Below are 25,208 nucleotides of genomic sequence, written 5' to 3'. Positions count from 1 at the left end.
CAGTAATGATTTTATGAGCTTTTTTAATGACAAAATTCTCACTATTAGAGGCAAAATTCATGACCTCCTGCCCTCAAACAAAACCAATCTGCTCTGAAACACAGCTGTAAGACCTAATACATAGCTTCTTCCCAATTTCTCCTCAACAATTGACCGCAGTGATTTCTTCATCTAAATCATCAACGTGTCTCTTAGACCCCATCCCAACTAGGCTACCGAAGGAAGTCTTACCTTTAGTTAACACTCACATATTAGACATGATCAATATATCTTTATTAACAGGCTATGTACCACAATCATTTAAGGTAGCTGTAATTAAACCTCTTTTAAAAAAGCCCACCCTGGATCCAGAGGTGTTAGCCAACTATAGACCAATATCTAATGTTCCCTTTATGTCAAAGATCCTTGAGAAAGTAGTCGCAGACCAGCTGTGTGATTTTCTCCATGATAATAATTTATTTGAGGAATTTCAGTCAGGATTTAGAGTGCATCATAGCACTGAGACAGCACTAGTTAAAATTACAAAAGATCTTCTGATTGCTTCAGACAAAGGACTTGTCTCTGTACTTGTTTTATTAGATCTTAGTGCGGCATTTGACACAATTGTACATCAAATTATGCTACAGAGACTGGAACATTTAATTTGCCTAAAAGGTTCTGCACTAAGCTGGTTTAAATCTTATTTATCTGATCGTTTTCAGTTCGTTCATGTTAATGATGAATCATCCTTACGTACTAAAGTTTGTTTTGGAGATCCACAAGGTTCTGCGCTCGGACCAATCCTATTCACTCTATACATGCTTCCCTTAGGTAACATCATTAGAAATCACTCTGTAAATTTCCATTGTTATGTGGATGCTACAAAACTGTATTTATCGATAAAGCCAGAAGAAACTCATCAGTTAACTAAACTTCAAAAATTCCTTTAAGACATAAAAACCTGGATGAGCACCAATTTCCTGATGTTAAATTAAGACAAAACTGAAGTTATTGTTCTTGGCCCCAAACAACTCAGAGATTCTTTATCTGATGATATAGTTTCTCTAGGTGGCATTGCTCTGGCCTCTAGCACTACCATAAGAAAAGATTTGTCTTTTAATTTAAAACAGACCTCACAGACTGCGTTTTTTCATCTGCATAATATTGCAAAAATTAAGTCTATCCTGACCCGAAAAGATGCAGAAAAATTGCTCCACGCTTTTGTTACCTCTAATCTGGATTACTGTAACTCTCTATTATCAGGTAGCTCTAATAAGTCTTTAAAAACTCTCCAGCTAATTCAGAATGCAGCAGCTCGTGTACTAACAGGAACTAAAAAACGAGATCATATTTCTCCTGTTTTAGCTTCTCTGCACTGGCTCCCTGTAAAATTCAGAATTGAATTCTACTCTTAACTTACAAAGCTTTAAATGGTCAGGCTCCGTCATATCTTAGAGAGCTCATAGTGCCATATTATCCCACCAGAACACTGCGCTCTGAGAACGCAGGGTTACTCGTGGTCCCTAAAGTCTCCAAAAGCAGATCAGGAGCCAGAGCCTTCAGCTATCAGGCTCCTCTCCTGTGGAATCATCTTCCTGTTACGGTCCGGGAGGCAGACACCGTCTCCACATTTAAGATTAGACTTAAGACTTTCCTTTTTGATAAAGCTTATAGTTAGGGCCGGCTCAGGTTTACCTTGTACCAGCCCCTAGTTAGGCAGAGCACCTTCTCTCCTTCTCTCTCCTTTGCTAACACTCATGTCCTGTTACTGCATCTTGCTAACTCGGCCATTCTGCATGTCACTAACTCAGCTTCTTCTCCGGAGCCTTTGTGCTCCACTGTCTCTCAGATTAACTCATATCGCAGCGGTGCCTGGATAGTGTGACGTGTGTGGTTGTGCTGCTGCCGTGGTCCTGCCTGATGCCTCCCGCTGCTGTTATCATTAGTCACACTTCTACTGTTACTATACATATATGATTATTGTCACATATGTATACTATCAGATATTAATACTTTCAACATATTGTACCACAACAGCTGTAATTAGAATTATAATATTATTACTTTAATTAATGTTGTTGTAAGCTACTGTCATTACCGTCTGTCCTGCATCTCTCTCTGTCTCTGTCTCTCTTTCTGTCTCATTGTGTCATACAGATTACTGTTAATTTATCATGTTGATCTGTTCTGTACAACATTTATTGCACGTCCGTCCATCCTGGAAGAGGGGTCCCTCTTAGTTTTTATTATTAAGATCTATTTTTAGCTCATCGACTTATTTTAATTATGGAAAAAAGGTTGTAGACGAAAAATTTTCACCATTGTTTTTATCAACAAAACAGCGTAAAAATGGCATAATTTCCGCTAAAATATGTGTCTCCAGAACTGCATTTTACCATGATGACATACACACAGACAAGGTTGAAAACAGTACCATCCCCACTGTCGCAGCTTGTAAAAATGACATAGGTACAGTATACCATATCTCGTCACCACAATAAACACATGAGCTTTCTAGTAAGCAAACACAATGTGCACAAGGTTTCTCTTCACTATATTTGAGGTTTTTTCAGCATGGGTACATGCTGCTTACAGAAAAGAAGAAAATCCAGGCAGAGGACAGAGTCTCTACAGATAAACACACACACCTCTAGTGGGTCATGTGTGATGATTGAGAGGGATTACATCTGTGTGAGTCTATACAATGGGTGTGTTCAAAAGCACATTTTTTTTCTTTTTCTTTTTACTTTTATTAGGTACTGCAGCTGCCCTTAATAAGTACATACTGTTGCATGCATCATGCACACAATCGGGACATCCTACTTTCTCATAAAATTATGCCCTGAACTTTGACCCTCTTGCTTTTATATCCATTACCTTGGAGATGACACAAATGCCCCTTACTGAGTTCGCCAGAGACTGAAATCAACCCAGAGAGCTCTGCTGTTGTTACTCTGCAATGTGTGTAGTTTAACATAAAAGTTATAACTGTACAGATCGTAGCTTCCAACATATTTGTGACAGTGAAATTATATCTGCAGTTCTCTGTCATTGTAATTTTCATATTTATGTCCTATTGTTGTTTGCGATGTATTTATGATTATTTTGTTTACTTAAACAATTAATATTCATGTTACTACTATTTGACTGGTCATTAATTAGCTGCCTGAATACGCTATCATCCATCACTGGGACTTCTGACAGCTGTCAGTCAGCTGTCAATCAGTTGTCAAGCTGTCATGTGTGGCTCAAACGATTTGATGTATTGTCCACTGCACAGAGGATTGTGGGTCAGAACAGCTAGAAAAGCATGCTGGCTTGCATACTGCACAATCGGACGGCATGTAGTAGAAGTGAGTAGAAGTCAGAGTAGAAGTCCTGTTAGTTTTGGCATAGTGCATTTGACATACCATGTATTGGGACATACTAAATCGTTTTCTGGCATACTACATAGCATGGTATGGGTATTGGAACGCACAGATTGTGTTTTAGGAAAATTCTACATTGTATACCTTTAAGTCGTGGATTGCCGCTGGATCGATTCTATTGCAAGATGGTCTCTAGTCCCTTCAGTGTTCGAATACATATTTAATTCATTTTCTTTTGGTAAATAAATCACTTAGTCAAACCACAAAAATGGTCTGTCTCTCATGTTGGTCATGGTTTAAGACCTTAGTGGTAACACCCTTGGCATATTGTCCTCTTCTGTCTCTCCGTCTGTATTTGATCTTTTCTCAGATCTCTTTGAATGCTTTCCTTGAGTTTTGCCTGAGTCTGTGCAATCTGTCCTCTTTCCTGGACTCCATGGTGGAGAGGGGGTCATGTGGCTCACATTCTACCTGTTTAGTGACACCCAAAGTTGCTTACTGTCCTCCTGAGTCCATTGTTTAATCTATCTTTTTATCTTTTGTCACTTTGAGTGTCAACACAGAAATTTGGTTTTGCTGGTCTTTTCTGTACACACAACATCTGTAGCATGTCTGTTTGTCCAGGCAGAGGGATCCCCCCTTTTGTCCTTCCTGAGGTTTCTTCAATATTTTCCAAATTGAGGGTGTAAGAATAGAGGGTGTCTTATGGTTTACAGATTCTAAGGCCCCCCGAGGGAAAAAATGTGATTTGCGATATCTGGCTATATAAAAAAAATTGAGTCTACTTGAATTTTATCTGGACTGCTGTGTGTACACCTGAGAAATAAACAGTCTTTCTACATCTCCCCCTCTTTCTCTCTCCTGCTTTCTCAACTCTGTCAATGCGATCGTCAGTATCTGTAATTCAAATCACCCCCCTGTCCTCCGCCTTCCTCTCTTTCCTACTTATTTTGCTTTTTGTGCGTCCATTATCTCTGTGCTCTTTGCTCGCCCGTCGTCTCTTTCATCTCTCTTGCACTCTCTCTCTGCCCTCGTTCCTGCCTTTCCATCTCTTTATCTCTCTCTCTAACACACACACACACACACACACACACACACACCCCAGGGGTAGAATCACACACACACACACACACACACACACACACACACAAAAGCCATCATGGCTGTCTAAATAAGTGCAAACTCACTACAGACAACTGTTCATTACACACACACACAAGCAAGCAGGCACGCACACATATGCGCGCGCGCACACACACACACACACACACACACATACACACACACAGACTTTTCATTTTAGTTTCACCCTGCCCATCTCTTTCAATTTGGCTGCACATTTCTGTGAGCATTATATGGACAAAAGGACATACTACATACAAAATGCCACTATGTACTGTGTTCACACTGGTACATACTGCTTCTAGGAAATAGCTATAGCCTCCCAATCTCTCATTGTGGACAGGACCTGGTGTTGCAGAGATTCAAAAGGCACCCAGTAGCACTACATGGGAAAGTTGAGAAAGGCTCAACTTTATACAAATGTCCTCTGATGTGATCTGATGAGAGCCAGTCATGCTGGTTTTGACTCCCCTCGCCAGTTCTATCATCATCTCTGTTGGTGTTGTACGTGTCCTTGTCACCTGTCTGAGAGGCAGCTATTTTGGCTCTGGATAGGGCCATCGCCTCTTTATTCATCCAGGCCTTCTGGTTGGGGAATGATTTGATTGTCTTTGTGATTGCCACATCCTCAACTTATTTGCTTATAAACAGTAGGATGTAACTGGTGTTACTGTATATTCATCAAGATTGCTGTGGCATTCCTAGCTAGTGGCATCTGCAAACATGTGCCATCTGTATCCTCCAAACAGTGCCGTAGAGCTGCTGTAGCTTCATCTGTCCATGCTTTAACTGTTTTTTTGTTTTTTTTTAAATCTCCCCCAGAGTGTGTGAGTGTGTGTATTTGTCTGTCTGCAGCTAATGTCACTAACTACTGGACTAATCAGTCTAATATTTTGTGTGCACATTTATGACCGTCACTGATGCTGATTCCTCACTCCTCTTGACTGGCTGGTAAGGGCCACAAGATGTCTAGAAATCTGCTCAGCTACAAAGAACAAGCCACACTGTCTTGCAGGTCACATTTTGGCCTTCATCTTAGCTCAAACACAGAAAACTGACAAACAACAAACGGTTTGGTCTTATTTTGAACTGAAACAACATTCAACGACCGTCAAAATTTAAAAATAATAAAGTTCAGTTTACTTTAAGCATTATAGGTGGTGATCAGCACTAAAACTCTGTATACTCAACTCAGTTTGAATCGAGTTGGCAGGTGCTGATTCCAGCTCCTGTACGTACTCGCTGCCATGATTTGTTTTGTACATGCTGATGTGCTGCCTGTATGCCAAAGAATACTTAAGATACAGCATGAGTCTTTGGGGCTCACTACAGTGCTCTATGTAACAGAGTCAGACAGTATACTCAGTACTTGTTAGCTCATTAGCCTGATTCGATTTGTGGCTGCCTTTTCTCTGGGGGATGTTTGTTTGGTCGCTCATTCAGTGATCCTGGATGCAGGGCGCGATATTTGTTATTGAAGGAGACAGTAGCTAGAAAGCTGCTGTGGGTTGCTGTTAAAAGAGGGTATTTGTTTCTTGTCTCGGCTGCTTTCTGGTTCGTCTGTGTCATTATCCACCAATGATAACAAGGCAAATGTGTGTGTGTGTGTGTGTGTGTGTGTGTGTATGTGTGGGAGAGAGAGAGAGAGAGAGAGAGAGAGAGAGAGAGAGAGAGAGAGAGGCAACATTTTGAACTAATAAATACTCAAAAACAAGCCCTAAATTTCTGCGATCATATTAACACAAGTGACCCACTCCACAAAAGAGTCCCCTCTTTTTCATTGTAATTAGAGGATGAACCCTACTAATTTTCTTGGTTCCTTTAGTGGCATTATCAGGTCAAAATTTCCTAACTTTGTGACCTATTACAAGGAATGTATGATATATGCTATGGATAGTCATTGCCCCCAGAGAATAGATCTACATGACTTTTCCTCTATCATAACCTAAAATAATTTTTTACTTATAAGAGATGTACATTATATACACTAAAAACATTAATGCTACCTAAAAGATGAACTTGTTTTGGACTTTTTATGAGCTTTCCTCTGTCCTTAAATTTGGACATGGAATTCTCTCCATCTATCTATCCATGGGGAGAAGGAGGATGTATAAAAAGGCTAAAGGCCTCATGATGATTTAAACAAAGACATTGTCAGATTACCAAACATTGTCTGAAACCCATTCTCCATGAGCGTGGAAATTCCATATCTGAATGGGTGAAAACTTTTTGCATAAATTAGGGCTGTCAAACAGTAATTTTTAGAATTGCAATTAATCACTTAATTTCAGTAGTTAATCGCGATTCATCACTTTTTTAAAATCACGTTTCAAAGCAGTTTTGAAGTCCATATTAACGAGGTGAAGCAATTCTTACCAGATGTGTGGTCTTGAAACCAGGTAACTTCACAGAGCTGATTCAACAGTGCTAAATGTTTTGAAAGGACTACACTAGCTATGTTTCCATCCAAAAGTGATTCGAATCATTGGGAAATGCGCATTGAAAGAAATACAAATCCTGTGTGTTTCCATTAAATGTACGGACTTTGGTGAAAACTACGAACTCGTGCGAGTTTTCTGCAGAAACGGAAACAAAACAAGTCTCGCATTCTTCTTCTTCTACGTTTTCTGGCAGTTGGCAACCAGCTTGTAAATGCATTACCGCCTTCCCGACCCGGAGTGTCACCATGGAGAGAGGTGCGCTACGTCAGACTTAATTCGAACATAACTGTTTCCATCCCCCGTTTTGCGAATCAACATTTTTTCAAATCAACCAAAACCTGGCTAAAGCGAGCGTACTTTAGTTTGTGCGAATCAGGGGATTTTAATTCGAATTTTGGGGTTTCCATCATAATTTTCCGATGCGATACTTCTAGATGCGCATCTAAACAGGCTGACGGAAACATGGCTACTGATAATTTTGATCACTGACTGATGTCCAGTGATCCTTAGTAGAAGCTACAGCATTTGCACTTTCTCTGATTCGTACAGGTCCTGTATGTGTTAAACTAGTGTTTCCCATTGTTTCAAGACATATGACTGTTCACAGCACATCAGCCTGAGGACATCCCCTTCAGACATCACATATTTGTGCAGTGGTGTGTCTGTGTCACTCTACAGTTACTCCTATAAATCACTAGTTTGCAGTGGTATTTATGTGAAGTGCTGTTAAGTTTGACTGATTCTAAACACACCTAAAACACACGTTAAATATGGCTTGATAGAGACACTTTCAAACACAAGTATATTAATTATCTTATACTAGACACATTTGCCACATATATACGACATATATATATGACATGCTAAAGTTATTAACACAAACCTATGACATTTTACATTGTATTAGTTAGCCTAGTGGTTAGCGGACATCCTCTAATCATATGAAGCCAGGATAAATCACACACAAGAATTAAAATGCAGGTCTACAGTCAGTTTCCACCCATTAAGCAATCACTGTAGTTAACTTATTTGATTTAGTTTCATCTACAGGTCTGTGGTGATTCCATCACTCCAAAATGGTGCTTTGCCATCTTTGCTGATGCAGTTGCCTGCTGAAATGTTTGATTAGCTGTCCCTGTAGGCTCAGCTCATAGGTGGTAACTCAGAGTCAAAGTTGAAAAAAACAAAACAAGAAAGAAAGAAAGAAACAAACAAACAAAACAAGCCAGTATGACACAATTCTGTCTAGTTTATTTTGAAGAATATTTTGAGAATATTGAACATCAGGACATACTGTAAATTCACTTCACAGCTGCGTTGCTATCAACATCACTCCTAGCTGGTTACAGTGAATGTTTGTGAGCATGTGTGTATCAAATGATATGCACACCTGTGTGTGTGTGTGTGTGTGTGTGTGTGTGAGAGAGAGAGAGAAAGAGCCATCAGCACAGATGAAATACTAAACTGGCCCAATAACTAGTGTGTGTGTGTGTGTGTGTGTGTGTGTGTGTGTGAGTGGGATATCTTTCCTTCAGTGGTAATGAAGACTTTTGAAACACTTCCCATGGAATTTGAAAATGGTTTGGAGGCAAAGCTCTCTGGGTAACACATTTCTCTGGCATAACAATTGTGTGTGTGGGCTGCAAGGAAATGTGGGGTGGTGGGGACTTGATGGTTTCCTAAACAACAAACTCTGCTGGATGTTAATTAGCCAATTAGCCCCGTAACTATGGACGTGAAAGGAAAGCGGCAGTCTTTTTATAGAATAGGAGTCGTCACACTTTGAAATTAGACATTGTTTTCCAGTCAATTTCCTCTAATTAAAAAAAAAGAAAAGATTTTGCTACATTTTCAGAGTCAAGAAAATAACTCATTACTTTTAATTCTAAAGCTTCACACACAGTATTACTTTATTTTTGTGTATTCAGACAGAAGCAGATGGAAACAAATGCTTTTTAAAATAAATGAATAACCCAGTATAACCCAATATAACCCAGACACTGTGTGCAGCCTTAGCTGTTCTGGCATGTATTAACACAAAACAAAAGCTGAACCAAACACTTAAGAGATAATTACAAGTGTCACACGTAGCACTTTTATAAACATTTTCTTATAATTAGATAGGTATATTGTGCAGTGATGCTGGTATAGTTACCATAAACAAACAAGAAGATGGTGGGGATAACTGTTAATGGCTGTAACCTCTTGCCAGTGCTAATGTTTCTCAAACTTCTTAAATTGGGTGTGCTGTGGAATTTTCTTGCAAACAAACAAAAGTTATGCTTACATTTATTGTCACTCCCTAAAACACACTGTGTGTATTAGGGCTGTGGATATTGACCAAAGTAACCCAGTTCCAAGTAGTATTGAAACGTCTCCAGTCAAATAATACCTGAATTAAATCATTTTTTTGTGCCGGGGACAGCATTGGCTGCGCGCCCCCATTTATTTCTATGAAAGTTGCTCAGTTCTGCATGAGGCCAAAAAAGCTCTATTACTGTGGTATAAAATTAACTGGATGACTGGAGCCACTTCCACATCAATGGGCACTAGAGACTTACAGCTGCTGAACATGGCCCAGTGCGGCCGAGCAGCCCACCTGCGCGGGCCGAGCATCTGACTTCCGTTTTAGCACTTCGCTAACTTGAATAGGGATAAAATTTAATTTTTTTTAAACTTTTTAAATGTTATCAGACTGAATGGATTAAATCTTGATTGTGGAATGGGTCATTTCAAGGGGCAAATCTAGCATCAGAAGTTTGCAAAGGAACATCTAAACAAGCCTGATTCTTTTTGGAAACAAGTTGTGTGGACTGATGAAGTTAAAATAGAAGTTTTTGGATGCAATGAGCAAAGGTATGTCTGGAGAAAAAATAGAGGAATTTTGTGATGAGAACATCTGTCCAACTGTTCAACACAGGGGTCGATCATGCTTTGGGTGTGTGTTGCAAGTAGAGGGAAAAATGAATTCTGTTTAATTCCAGCAAATTCTGGAAGCAAACATCACACCTTCTGTAAAAAAGCTGAAGATGAAGAGAGGATGGCTTCTACAAACATTCAAGAAATGTGTCATCTTGAACTTTTTGTCTTTTGGAGATTAGTTCGTCATCTACTTACTTAACTACTCACAGTAAACAAAATTTGACCAGGGGAGCCCAAACTTTTACATGCTGTATATCTAAAAAAGTTCTCTCCTCGGCAGAGAGTCAATATCCCCTCCTCTATGAGGACATTTAATAACCTCACTGTCAATGTACCTGAGAGTGGATATGTTATGTTAAGCTGTCATAAAGTGGACAGCTACTGTACTTGATTAGGCTTGGGTGGTATGTATTTTTACATGCCTTCACACCTTCCTGAAATTTCACAGGGGTATACAATAAACTCACGAAATGACAAGTAAATATTCTTACAGATATTTTTCTCATTAAACAGAGAAATCTGTACACCCTCTGAATCCACGTTTCTCCCTTTCACTGAAGTAAGACTAATGTAAGCTTAATTGCCTTGTTAATTAATTGTAAAACACATTACATTCAAACACAAGAGAAAAAAAAACAACAGCTCATCAACAGTATCTTAGTTAGTCTTGTTAGTCATCTGGTTAGTTCATCATTCCAACAATCACCAGCTCTGGTTTGGTCAAAATAAACCCTTAATTCACTGAGTTAGTTAAATAAGCTGTTTCTCTCTTTGCTGTGGCTGGCCAGCTGTTTACAGTCCTGTCACGTTATCCCCACCCCCCATCACTTGGAGTCAGGGTGGTTGTCAGCACAGCTGCCTGGACTGGACACTGACCTCTGGTGCCTCATCATACATACTGCATACAGTAACTTTAACAGAAAATTGAGCATCTATATTTTTTAAGGTATTTAAAATCATACCCTCAGGATTTTGAAATACCTGTGTATACTATAAACCCTTGATATCACCCAAGCCTAGACTTGATGCATCATGCTTACAAACGACACCTTTGTGTTCACTCACTCTAGCTTTTAAGGCTCTCAGTGTTTTTCCAGTATAAGGCATGTATTTTCAGCATATTTTTTTTGTTGTTGTTTTTTTTGTTGCACAGCATATGATATCTTATCAAATGTTTTTCCTGAGTGAAGATGGTTGAAGGTATGTGTTCTATTATGTGAAATGGGATTGTTGGCAGTGCCCCCATCTGCAGTTGCCAGGTTGGACCTGACTCAGATATTGTGAAGGGGCTGAGGTGGGGGTGGAAGTGTGCACTTAAATTCATATTGCAAAGATTAGGTGGTCTTTTATACACAACATAAGGAGGGCTATTAAAGCATCCTTGAAGTGAAGGATCTACGTCTTCAATATTCCAGTGTTTCTTTATTACCTTTTTTATTATCTTTTCCCATAGAGTGCTGAATACAACAGCTAATTCTGGACTCAGGTTCCTTTAATAATTTCTTTCTGTTCAGACATTCAGTTTGAGATATGTTATCAAAATATGTCGCTGCCTCCGTGATCCACTCCTCCTTACAACCCCTCTCTCAGATGCGGTCCTTAAGATCAGTTGATTGTTCCTGAAAAATATTTATGAGAACGGCAGATATGTCTCACATGGTTGAACTGTGATATAGAAGAGCTGTTTTTGAGATATGTAGGATGGTAAGATTTCCCAGTGCTGCAATGAGTCTTTGTCTGTGCTTAAATGATTCAGGTTAGTTTTCAGGGTATTGCCCACCCTAATCGGCAGAATGTCCAAAAAGTTCATTTTATGTGCATCCAGAGCCATGGAAAATTTGAAATGTTCATTATTAAAATTCATGATTTCATGGAATTTGATCTGTTGTGTTTCTGTACCAGTCCAAACGAAAAAGAAAAAAAAAAGTCACCAAATATCATTTCCAGTTGGATATGTAGTGTACACTTGGATGAACAGGCTGGTTGAAGAACACCTTAGACTCAAAGACTGTGGATGAATAATCTAATCTAATCTTTTCTAACCACTTTTACTTTACCTCGATGAAATACATCATGAGGTCAAGGAACGACGTGAGGAAGAATTCATAAGGAAAAGACAACTGCAGTGCTAGGAGAATCTGACTGCACTTCCCTGAAGTTACGTTATAATGCAATGGTGGATGTTACTGACATTGCTCTGCCATGGTGAAACTACAATGTTCCAAAACATGAACTACTGAACATCTTAAGTACTTCGCCTTGTGCGTTCTTACATATTGTTTTATGCAGGTTCAAATAGTACTTTGCTACCAATCACAAAAGTGAAACTTAATTGTCACATTAACAATAACTGCTCACTTGTACCCCCTTGTCCACTTATATTTAATAGATACAGTATGATCATATTGATCCGGACCCATATAGATACATTTTATCTTTCTACCTATTTATTTAACAGTCCTTTTTAATGTATATGACAATAAACAAAACATGAACTTATAAGACTTTATTGTGCTTTGAAGTTGTGATGGCTGATACAGGCAGTGCATATGTGATATGTGACAAAATAGTTGATTCCCCAATGACATTACGATCAGATACTTAAGTTCTCAACACTTCTGCACTCAAAGAATGGCCAATTACCTCTTCAATTAGTGCTCTTTAAAAGGGCAGCTGTAGAGTATCAAAGTAAGAGAGCAAAATGGCAGATATGGAGCTTACTGCTGCTGCTGTGTGGTTCACCTTACAGCGACATCGACGGGTCATCCAAAGGAGGAGGGTGCAACTGCGGAGGCTTATGGCATTGTGTTTGAAAACGGTGAGAGGATGCTGATATGGGTTTTAAACATAGATCATAGAGCATGCTTGAATTTAACATCATCAAAGCATAACTGAAATTTTTCCTGCATATCTAATGTGTTCCTATGTAGAATGTAGGTATTATGTTTTACCTTACATGCATTTGGTTTAAAAACGAACAAACAAGACAGGAAAGAACAGCACACTAGTTTTGTATTCACACCATTCTATTTACACAGTATTTTGTCTTTTACAGCAAATTAAATACCACTCCCAACACCCATGTCCCTGTTAAGGTGCGGACACACCAAACCGATATCAAAGAACTAGCGGCGACTAAAGCCAACTGTTGCGTCGTCTATGTCGCCTCACTTGCCCTGTGTCGGTTGCATTTGAACACACTACACGGACTACATCTGACGGCCAAGTGGCACGTACGTTCAGTGCCTGCGTGAGAGAGAGCGGAGTGAGAGCGTGGTACATCCTGACAGCCGAGGGGTTTCCTATCTGTGCAGCAGAGCACCGCAGCACCTCCACGGATAACATCCAGGAGGTCCCGGTGTTTCCTCCGCAGCTGCCCGACAAACCCGCTGCTTCTTCCCACTTTAACCTGAATAACAAACCAGGGCTCGGTGCTCCAGTTGTATCCAAACGGAGAGCCGGGGCTAGCTCAGAGACTAGCGGAAGCTAACTGGCTGTGCCCAACTTTGGTCGATGGCCAACCATCGGCTTGGTGTGTCAGGGCCTTTATACAGATCTATTTAGATCCATCAAAAGACGTGCGGTTTGATGACCACCTGTCCAGGGCATCCAGTGAAGCCTTGATGGCTCTTCTCAGGAGGGAGAAGACCTATGGCCAGTGGCACTGTATAGGGGAGAAAAGTTAGGACGATTCCAAGGGCCCCTGACTGACAGGGGCCCCAAAAATAGGTAAAAAATGAACATAAAATTATTAAACCATCATCATTAAGAATTTTTTTTCAAATATAGTAATAAAATTCATGATCTCTTTGTTTTTACTTGTGTTTGGCAGTAAAAGTTAAATATCCCCACTCACCAAAAAGTAAACATGCATATTGACTGACCACCCCCCTGTATCTGCATGAAATGGTTTGGTCCTGCCTTAGCGCACTGACGGTGACGGTGCGTAGCAGCAGTCAGCAGTTGCGCTAGAACACTACAGTCATCATAATGCTAGCTAGGCTAGTACCAAAAGAAAATCCTGTTTTCATAAAAGGAAAGAGAGAAAGGAGAGAGAGGAAAGGCAAAAGAAACAGTGTCAATATGTGACCCACTTTTTCTCCAAGAAAGGTGGGTAGCCTACAGTCTATGAGTGGTAGAAATGAACCTGTTAGCTTAAAGCCCCACTTGCAGGTTGGAGACCATGGTGAATAAATGTGTAGGAAAATGATGTAGAAACTCGATTAAAACAAAAAACAAAAACATATACATACTACAGTGACTTTTGGGGTTGTTTTTGTGAGATAATTTTGCTTCTGCATCTAAAACCCACTAACTGGAAGTGACGTAGCGTAAGGGAGTCCGGCTGAGTTTGATTGAGTGTAACATTAATAAACATGGATCCCAGTACTAGTTTTGAGACTGAAGAGGTTGAAAATGTACATTCATATGCATATGACGGCCCACAGGCTTATAATTATGAGCCTGCTAAGTGTCCAAGAGACCAGGAACGGATCAGGATTAGGAGAAATAACGGCCACAGGAGAGAAATAGAGCTGTGGTGTGAAGAGAACCAGTGGAGAACTGGGCAGGTGTCTTGGTGAGTGACCAGCGTTAGCTAATGACAGCTAATGATGTCTAACGCTGTGTTCACATCACAACGTTAAGTTTGCCATCACGTATTTGGTTATAACAAAGCTACCAATAGTTCTGCCAGTATTAGATAATTAATGCTACTTACCCATAACAGAAACTAATGCGCAAATATCAACTTGTATTGTATCTTGCTATGCGTGATATAACTCTGCATTATGGTGTATTGACGTCTGCAGGGGAGAGAGGGAGTGAGAGAGAGATACGAAGATTTCCTGATAATTTTTTGTATGATAGGTGCTTGTGTGGGAACTGCCAGCCCATGTCCTCAGCTGTTGAGAGTATGTGCTGCAGGGAGGTGGATGCCATCTGGGCTCTGGTGGAGAGTCTGACCCCCAGACCAGACATAACATGCCTCACACTGCCCATCAACCATCACGCTGCCCGCTCCCGTCTCAAACACGGAGGCCTCCCTCTCCGCGGAGCCCACCCACCCTCGCACATACCTCCAGCGGCCCCACACATACCCCCATGTGGGGCCACGAACCTCAAACATGGAGGCCTCCCTCTCCGTGGAGAGGGAGACCCGAGCCTTGGGGGTATGTGCAAGGGCGGGCGGGCTCCACCAGGAACATAATCCTCTTGTCCAAAATGAGCGCTGCACAAAACCGTGTTTTTGATCACAGATGAAGCCATGAAATCACGCCTCTTCACCTGCACAAAATGCACCCAGACACGAAAACTAACTCCCTTTTCTGTCTGGAAAACGGTGGACTCGATGTCCTGACAGACTCAAGTTTGTGCAACCTGCACAAACACAATAATTCGGCATATCACAAATGGTGAAATGCACTGTTAACAACCGAAAAAATACTAACTCACAAGATAACTACCGCTCAGACTCACAACCACCTACTACTACACATTGGACAGAGGCAGGGTCAAGGAAGCAGAGTCCCTCTCGTGACGTAGTATCAGGCGATAAAAACGTTTTTAGAAGAGGACCTACAAAGAGCCACGTTTTCCTCTGAATTTGTGCCTTTATGTCGTGTAAACCATAATAAATTCTGAATTAACTTCTCATATAGTAATCTTCAGACAAGGCTATGTATATATTTTTAAAAAAAATTAACCTGCAAGTTGCACTTTAATGTCCATAGTGAAATAAGTTAGCTACAGACTAGTGTTAGCCTACATTTCACTCCTTTTTAATCTGCATTTGATCAGTGCAGGTAAATGTTTAGCAAGATATTCATATTAAATCAGTTGTCCCTGCCCCTTTTACCAGACTCAACAACAGATGAGTCAGAAGCAGCAGCCCTGTCTCCCCATAACTTTACCCCTCCGCAACCCAATGAAGAAGGTGAGCAACACTGTGTTGAATGACATGCCAGTTAGCATCATTGCAGGGAGTCTGTGGGGATTTCTCTCTCTCTCTTGCTCCTTTTTACCATCACAAAAAAGAAAATGAAAAAAATTTTAATGACAGAAATTCAAACAAATTATTTTTCCACATAATGATTATTATGCAACAAAAACAGCCTAAAACTGTCTGTGCTGGATGCTGGACAGCTGGAAACATAAAGTAGCCTAACTCAGCCTGTATTAAAGTTATAGGCAATATTAAAATAATCCAGTTAGACGCTTTCATTTAGATTCAATTATGGCCGCTAAATAACATCTATAGATACAGACTTTATTATTCTCTCATGAAGGGCAATTTATTTGAGCAGCTTGTGTGCGCACACACACACACACACACACACACACACACACAAAACCAAAAACATGTATCTAATGTATGTAATCTAGTGGTGGTGATACAGAACTGTAGGTAATTTGGGTCAATGTAAATCTGTAGAATTTAGTGTCGTTCATTTATTGGTATCAAAACTCTGCTGTTTTTATTTTGAGATGATGATCTTAATTTATTTTGATTGAAAAGTCAATGTATATTTAAGTTGTTTTTTTAAGTCTTTCATTAATGTTAAGAGAATTTTCCATTTGGGGATTTTACAATAAAAATTACATATAGACCGTAAAAGATGGCCCTTAGGACATTTTTTATGGCAGTTTTTAATCTTGCATAAAATAGTGAATTTCATACTGTATGCAGACTGTTGCATGTACAACTCACTAGCAGTAAATATATATATATTTATATACAGTACAGGCCAAAAGTTTGGACACACCTTCTCATTCAATGCGTTTTCTTTATTTTCATGACTATTTACATTGTAGATTCTCACTGAAGGCATCAAAACTATGAATGAACACATGTGGAGTTATGTACATAACAAAAAAAGGTGAAATAACTGAAAACATGTTTTATATTCTAGTTTCTTCAAAATAGCCACCCTTTGCTCTGATTACTGCTTTGCACACTCTTGGCATTCTCTCCATGAGCTTCAAGAGGTAGTCACCTGAAATGGTTTCCACTTCACAGGTGTGCCTTATCAGGGTTAATTAGTGGAATTTCTTGCTTTATCAATGGGGTTGGGACCATCAGTTGTGTTGTGCAGAAGTCAGGTTAATACACAGCCGACAGCCCTATTGGGCAACTGTTAAAATTCATATTATGGCAAGAACCAATCAGCTAACTAAAGAAAAACCAGTGGCCATCATTACTTTAAGAAATGAAGGTCAGTCAGTCCGGAAAATTGCAAAAACTTTAAATGTGTCCCCAAGTGGAGTCGCAAAAACCATCAAGCGCTACAACGAAACTGGCACACATGAGGACCGACCCAGGAAAGGAAGACCAAGAGTCACCTCTGCTTCTGAGGATAAGTTCATCCGAGTCACCAGCCTCAGAAATCGCAAGTTAACAGCAGCTCAGATCAGAGACCAGATGAATGCCACACAGAGTTCTAGCAGCAGACCCATCTCTAGAACAACTGTTAAGAGGAGACTGCGCCAATCAGGCCTTCATGGTCAAATAGCTGCTAGGAAACCACTGCTAAGGAGAGGCAACAAGCAGAAGAGATTTGTTTGGGCCAAGAAACACAAGGAATGGACATTAGACCAGTGGAAATCTGTGCTTTGGTCTGATGAGTCCAAATTTGAGATCTTTGGTTCCAACCGCCGTGTCTTTGTGAGATGCAGAAAAGGTGAACGGATGGATTCCACATGCCTGGTTCCCACTGTGAAGCATGGAGGAGGAGGTGTGATGGTGTGGGGGTGTTTTGCTGGTGACACTGTTGGGGATTTATTCAAAATTGAAGGCACACTGAACCAGCATGGCTACCACAGCATCCTGCAGCGACATGCCATCCCATCCGGTTTGCGTTTAGTTGGACGATCATTTATTTTTCAACAGGACAATGACCCCAAACACACCTCCAGGCTGTGTAAGGGCTATTTGACCAAGAAGGAGAGTGATGGAGTGCTGCGGCAGATGACCTGGCCTCCACAGTCACCGGACCTGAACCCAATCGAGATGGTTTGGGGTGAGCTGGACCGCAGAGTGAAGGCAAAGGGGCCAACAAGTGCTAAACACCTCTGGGAACTCCTTCAAGACTGTTGGAAAACCATTTCAGGTGACTGCCTCTTGAAGCTCATGGAGAGAATGCCAAGAGTGTGCAAAGCAGTAATCAGAGCAAAGGGTGGCTATTTTGAAGAAACTAGAATATAAAACATGTTTTCAGTTATTTCACCTTTTTTTGTTAAGTACATAACTCCACATGTGTTCATTCATAGTTTTGATTCCTTCAGTGAGAATCCACAATGTAAATAGTCATGAAAATAAAGAAAACGCATTGAATGAGAAGGTGTGTCCAAACTTTTGGCCTGTACTGTATATGTACTGGTAGTATTAAACTACAAGAAGCAAGACAGTTGCAAGCCTTCAAAGTTAGAGTTATGCAAAGCTTTTAATGGGTCAGTTATGTCCTAGAGATGTGGTGACAACAGCTTCGCAGGGGGGGCCCAATGTGTTTTTTTTTCACGGGGCCCAAAATTCCTGGTGGCGCCCCTGCCTATGGCTGGGTGCAGTATGTGGAGGTCCTCCCTGGTGGTCTACTGGCTGGCACATGGGTTATCTTCAACATAAATAAAACCAAATATGACTGTGTTTGATATTGCGCATCCACTGTGTAAGGCAATCTTGTCTCTCTTGGACAAAGTGGTCCACTTCCCCATACTGGCACAGTGTGCTAAGGTAGGTTATGGCTTCCAAAACCTTGCCAATGGCCCAGCCTTCAGCCAGTGTGTGGGAGCCATATATGGATGCTACGTCCGCATCAAGGATGGACCACAAGATTAGTTGAACAGGAAACTCTTCCTCTCTGTCCAGCTTGAGGAAGTCTGTGACAGCACTGGCAAATTTCTGTACATATTTGCTAGCTACCTTGGTTTGATCTATGATACCAGAGTGCTATGAAATAGTCCAGTGTCCAGTGGGGTTGTTACCCACCTGCTGGTTTCTTCATGGTGGGGGGATGGTGGATACCCATGTCTGACTGCACCAGTCAACCTCCTTACCCCCTCCCATAAGCCATGAGGGGAAGAGTGGAGGTGTGCTTCAATGCTCACCATACAGGTGTAGGGCATGGCCTCTTCCACCCTATTGCTGCCAGACAGGAGGGACATTTGAAACTGCTATTCACCAACAGACTGATGCCTAAGCAGCAGTCTGACCGTGGTTTGGTACCAAGGATGAGACAACAAGGGTTAGAGGCTGAATGGACACCATTACCGAAGTGTCTCATGTATGGTGTCAAACATCAAAGTAGCCTCACAACAGTCACTGCCAGTGGGGTGAAATCCCATTGACACCATAGAAAACAAAACATTATTGAAATTGTAATAAGTTACAAAATAATGACAAATAGTAACGTTATAAAATACCCAAAATAATATCCACAAGCCCACCACAGTGTCCAGCCATGTGATTTGTTCCATTTTTTCAAGGCCTATATACTAGTCACCTGCCCCTCTAACCCCATATCCTGCCTATACATCAAAACTAGTTTAATTCATCCTACTCATTTGAAATATACATGCTGATATTTAAATATACTTACTGCCAGCCTAAGTGGGCGGCATTTATCTTCCAACTAAATAGATTAACCAATTTAACCCTTACCTTTATTATGGCAATAGTTTTACATTTCTGTGACTGAAGTGAGATGAATTAATGATATTACTAATGGCTTGAAAATGAGAAAATAACTAATGCAAATTGAGCACAGATACCGCTACAACATTAACCTCCCTTTGTTTTTACAACACTGGTGTAAAGTTCATTGTTCCCCTATCATGGGTATAAAACATTGCTGAAGTTCAAAAGTTCAAAACATATAAGCATGTAAGCAAGTTATGGCATAAGATGAAAAATGCTTAATAAGAACCAGTAACCTACATGGCCTGTGTCTCTTATCATGCCGATCATTTTTTTTCTGTGAACATCTGAATAGTGTAACACTTTGTGTTTGTGGGATGGGATTATTTCCTTTCCATTCATAAATGATGGTTCAGTGTATCCTCTGCTACAGGAGAAGCTGAAGCTCTTTTTCTTAGCACTTGGAGAATTCAAACAGCTCTTATCATGCTACTTTTGGAACATTTCACTTATTTAGGAAAATTTCTACACAAAACGGACTCTTTTGATTGCAGCCAAATAGTCCCACGTAGTGTGGGCTGGGTGACATTTTGGACCCCATGGCCACCCTTGAGACCTTAAGATAGGAGTCAGCTCCAAACAGGAAATAATTGGAGGTAAGAACACATTCAATATGTTAGCTGCCTGGCTCTATATTTATCATTTAAACAATTAATAAAGTATTCTGAATCTGAATCTGAATCTATAAATGGAAATGCTTGTCTATTGGTGGGTCCAACACTTTGAGCCACATTGAAATGTCTCAGTGCCACTCTTCCTTCCTCTCTCCATGCCCCCCTGAAATTATAAATGAGAAGCTTAACATTACAGTAACAAGGCAGGATCCAGGACAATAGGTTTTTCTTTGATTTTGTAAACAAACTCTTGGCTTTCAGAGTACTGAAACCTCCTAGAACCCACTGGGCTATTGTCAACCCACTTGAGCTAAGTGGCTTAGAAGTGCATAACAAAATATAATGTTAAATGTTTACACTTTTGTCTATATGGTCATGCTACACATCGTTAGTTTGGTTAGATTATCAATTTACAGAAAACATGAACACCAAAGTATAATTCATTATACTAGATTTACAGGCATGGTAAGCAAGAGAGACTTACAAAAAAGGTACTGATTTCCTACTACCTTCACCAAAAAGTCGGAATATGTGTCCATTCCGCGGTTATTTATATTACTTTAGTTTGTAAGGATCCACCAATCAAAGAATCAAAAGGGTTTTTCATAAAATTGATCCAAGTTGTTAATATTGTTGTGAATTCTATTGCTAACCATATGCTAACTTTGTTTGTCAAAGGCGTTCTTCTGACATAAATATTGTCTCGTCTTCTTGCACCGTATTGTTGGGTATGCTTGTTGCCATTACCTTGTAGGCTACAATAAATAAGTGTCCCCAAACTTTACTGGTTTCATTTACTCTAGGACAGCCTGTGGACAGCATGTGCTCCCAGTATGAAAGGCCAATGGGCTCTGTCACGTATCCTTGAGGCCACTGCACTGGAAACTTTGAAGGTCATTTTTCTCCAGATCATGACTCCCATCACTATGTAATGTGACATATTTTGCTAAATATCTGTAGTACTAAAACAATTCTGATATCATTATAAAGCTAAGAACATACTCTTTCAACCAGTGTATAGAACTCAAAACATGTGTCAGGGTCAATGTGACTAAAAATGATAGAGTCACAAATAGAGAGTTTAATAGTTCCATTGTTATAATTTTGATTCTTAGACTTCCATTTGCAGATGGTAGGTCCATTGATTATTTGGCAGAGTTAGGCCTACTTTCTCAGTATACTAACTCAGAGATGATAGTGTGGGAGACTTTAGATTGGATTGGTTGTTTGATGCTTCTGATTATTTAAGGGAGGATTCTTCTCGCCTCAATTTATCTGTTTGTTCATGAAAGTACAAGGCCTATTTTGAAGAATCATTTAAAGATGGACCCTAATTGGTTTAATTTTAAACCAATAACAAAAGTGACAAACTCATTGCTAGTGGTGTTTTCAATTTAGGGATTAGTAATCATTGCTCTTTTGCATGTATTAGAACACACACTTAAAAGAGAGCCTCTTCACAAATTATAGTAAACAGAAATGTTAGACGTTTTGATGAACAAGCTTTTCTAAATATCCACTATGATAACGACATTATTTTATTTTTAACAAATACATTACTCTGTTTGAAATAACCATGCAACTCATAAAATTTTGAGTGAAAAAATGGTTTCCCCCTGAACTATAAACTTTATTAATGTATAGGAACAAAGCTTGGTCTTCAGCTAGATGCACTGCGAATGCATCCCACTGGGCCTGATTAAGAATTCTTACAAATAAATGCACACCCCTTGTGGGAAAAGCTAAATCTGATTGTTATTTGAACTTGGTCCTTAGCTCTTATTCAAACCCTACAAAATTCTAGCAGGGGGGCAAAATCCAATATTTTTAAGTCTGTTTTATCGACAAGTTAGTATATGATCATAGTGAGATTTGTTCTGCCTTTAACAGACACTTTGCAGTAGGGCGTTATACTGTTTTTTAGAGTGAGGGTATTGGGTTGGATGCTCAGTATGTTTTTCTGCATTTACCAAAACTGCATACATGTGCGAATTTTAGTGGAAATTGGATATAAGCAACTCTGGTAATAGTTTTATGCTATTATGTATTAAGTTGAGTTTTGGATCTGAACTAAGTAATATAGTTTTTTTTTGTTTGTTTTACATTTTAAGCTTTCAAATTATCTGGTCAATGGCAGCAGTGAAAGAAGTACTCTTGTCTTGCATTAGTTTATTAATAAGTGTAATGTCCTTCATTGCTGGGACAGCATTAATAACTTTATTCTGTTTCTACAACATGATAATGCTGACTTTTCAACCAGCGGTTATGGCGTTAATGACAGCTAGGCAGAATAAAGCTTTGTCTTCCATGACAGTACTTGACTTAATGCATTTCTTTTACAGCAGTGACTGTCTTTACAGCAATCTGAAAGCAGCAGGTATCTGTTCCATCTGCAGTCTCTAACTGGATGTATGTTGTGCACTGTCAAGCCACAATTACGCACAGCAGATCTGCAACATCTGTGACTGGTTAACTGTCAGTGCTGTATGTTTATAAATGTGATGCAGGCAACTGCATTCATATACATGTTGTGTGGATGTGCTTGTGTAGTGTACACGTTTTGATTGTTTTACGATCATTTTTAGGGACTGTATTGCCTTTGTTACATAGCAGCTGAAGAGCGAGAGGAAAGGAGGGAGAGAGAAAGGGGATAATATTAACGGGCCGTGGAATGGAATCAAATCTCAGCCACTGCCAAGGACTCAGTGCACGCTCTACCAGGTAAGCTAAAGGTCACCCTGTTTACATGTTGTGTATATGTTATTGCAGATGGATCTCTATACCTGTGGACACATGTTGTGTGGGTGAACATGTGTTTGTGTGTACTGTAAGTCCTGGTGTTAGTGCAGTGTATGCACAGTGGGTGTATGCATGCGAGGTAAAATTTATTTATTCATGATGGTGACATTACCTGGCAACAAAAAAACAGTAAAGGGATTCAGCAGGGAAAAGACGAATCAAATATAAAACACAACCAGAATATAAACTAAGCAATGAAAAAGCAAAAAGTTCTAGTCGAATGGACATGTATTACCAGCTATTTCAACATGTTCAGTTGAGTGTGGGAGGGAAATGGATTACTTACTGTGTATAGAAGGACAAACAGTGTGTCAGTTACTGGTAAAGCTCTTAATCCCCCTCGCAAACACACACACACACACACACACACACACACACACAGCCACAAAACAATGTATCATTGTATTGGAAATTGGCAGGGAGATCTGGATTATATTTTATTCGTGACACCCTAACAGCACTTATTAACCAGCCAAAACACTCGACTAAAACAGAACAGAATGGTGGAGAATAGAGAACAACTGAACACTGCAGCACACTGTAAGAGAGAGTAACACATCTGGACAGAATGGGAGGAAACAAGCGTGAGAGTAAGACCAGGCAGAGAACAATAGCACATAAAAGCCCAGCAGGGCATGCAACAATACATCGCATACTTAAGGACAAGGGCTGAATACTCAACCTGTTCTCATTCCAACTCGTTACATATTGGTCAGTGCCGTTCATGCAATGCGCTAGGTATCCTCCTGCGTCTGTTGTTCATGTTCTAGAACAGTATGTCAGTTTATGCCTATTAAATGCAATGTGTCTTTTCAATATACACTTTGGTTTTCAGAGGAAATGTACAGTTTCTATTTGTTAGACATATATAGTCCTTTTCAAAATTAAACAGAAGATATTTTAATGATTATTTCTTTACTGTTTATTTCCTTGTGCAACAAAAGATTGTGGATAGGGTTAGAAAAAAACCCCATCTATAAATACAACAAATACTACAAAAATGTCAAAAAGTAAGACCAGAGATTTCCGTGCGTGGATCAACAACGCAGTGGAATGGTTATTGAAGGTAAAACATGAGTATAAGGTGGTCAATGCAGCGGAAAACAGTTGGGAGTCATTGCAAAGCAAATATGGCAACATATTAGAACAGTTCCTTTCATGTTTTTGATAGAAATCAAAGCAATTTGCTCAGATTTCGAAATTTTTACGTGTGTGAAAGGCATCTGAATGTAGCACAAGAGAACTGACGTCAATCCAAGGTTTAATAAATAGTTATTTAAGCTTGTATAGAGCCAGCATATTTTCACATCTAACTGGGTGAATTAATTGTAGATGATGGTGATTGTTGGATCAGTGGAGAGATGAATCAAGACAGCTTTTGTGAGTTTTATTTTACTTCTGTTAACCACATGCAGTTACAGTAACATTGTTAGCGTCTTTAGAAGGTTGGTGGCAACTGAAGTGCATTTATACGGGATGTCACATCCACCACAGACCAACATACAGTTTTTCTCTGAGGGGTTTAAACTCTGTGCTTGAAGTTTCGAGGAATACCTCTGCACTTGTACAGTCAGGACCAGCATCTTGCCGTCTGAAATTTTCAGTTTTCCTTTTTTCTCTGCCATTGTTCTGCTTACTTCTTGCCGCAAGGATAACATTTATACTTCGCTACATGAGTAATTGCAGTCAGATGTAAAAAAAACAAACAAACAAAACAAAATGCACTCAGCTGCAGAACTTAATGGGCATGATTTTAATTTCATTTACGCAATGTGTTTTGTGTATCAAACCTTGAGACAGGGCAGAAAGCTGTTGCAAGCGCTAGGAAATTGATGGTGCTATCAGTGGCAGCAGTCCAGTCTTTGCGAATTCACCAACCCATTCTCACTCCTACTTCATAAAATGCTGGCTCAAGGCATTGGATGCCGATGCACTCAGGCACCCTTTAGTGTCTGTAAAGATGCACTGGGCTGCATCATTTTCGACGCTCTAAACTACAGCCGAAGTACAAAAAGTCCAAGCAGGGTGCGAGAAAGTGGTCTTTCACCGAAGAGACTGGTGTTTGTGTACCTTGTGAAACCAAAAGTCATTAAGTTATTAGTGTAGTATGTCATACGAGTTATTTTAAGAACGTAGCAAAATATGTCATTTGACATCATGTTACATTAGTAAGAAACATACATATTTTAACCCAAAGCATTATCTTTTTTCTTAACCTAACCATTTTGTTGCCTAACCCTGAGAAATAAACTAAAAAAATTGCAGTAAACCT

This window comes from Epinephelus lanceolatus, chromosome 18 (genome assembly GCF_041903045.1).
Source record: "Epinephelus lanceolatus isolate andai-2023 chromosome 18, ASM4190304v1, whole genome shotgun sequence".
Taxonomy (NCBI): Eukaryota; Metazoa; Chordata; class Actinopteri; order Perciformes; family Serranidae; genus Epinephelus; species Epinephelus lanceolatus.
This window is presented reverse-complemented; position numbering follows the sequence as displayed.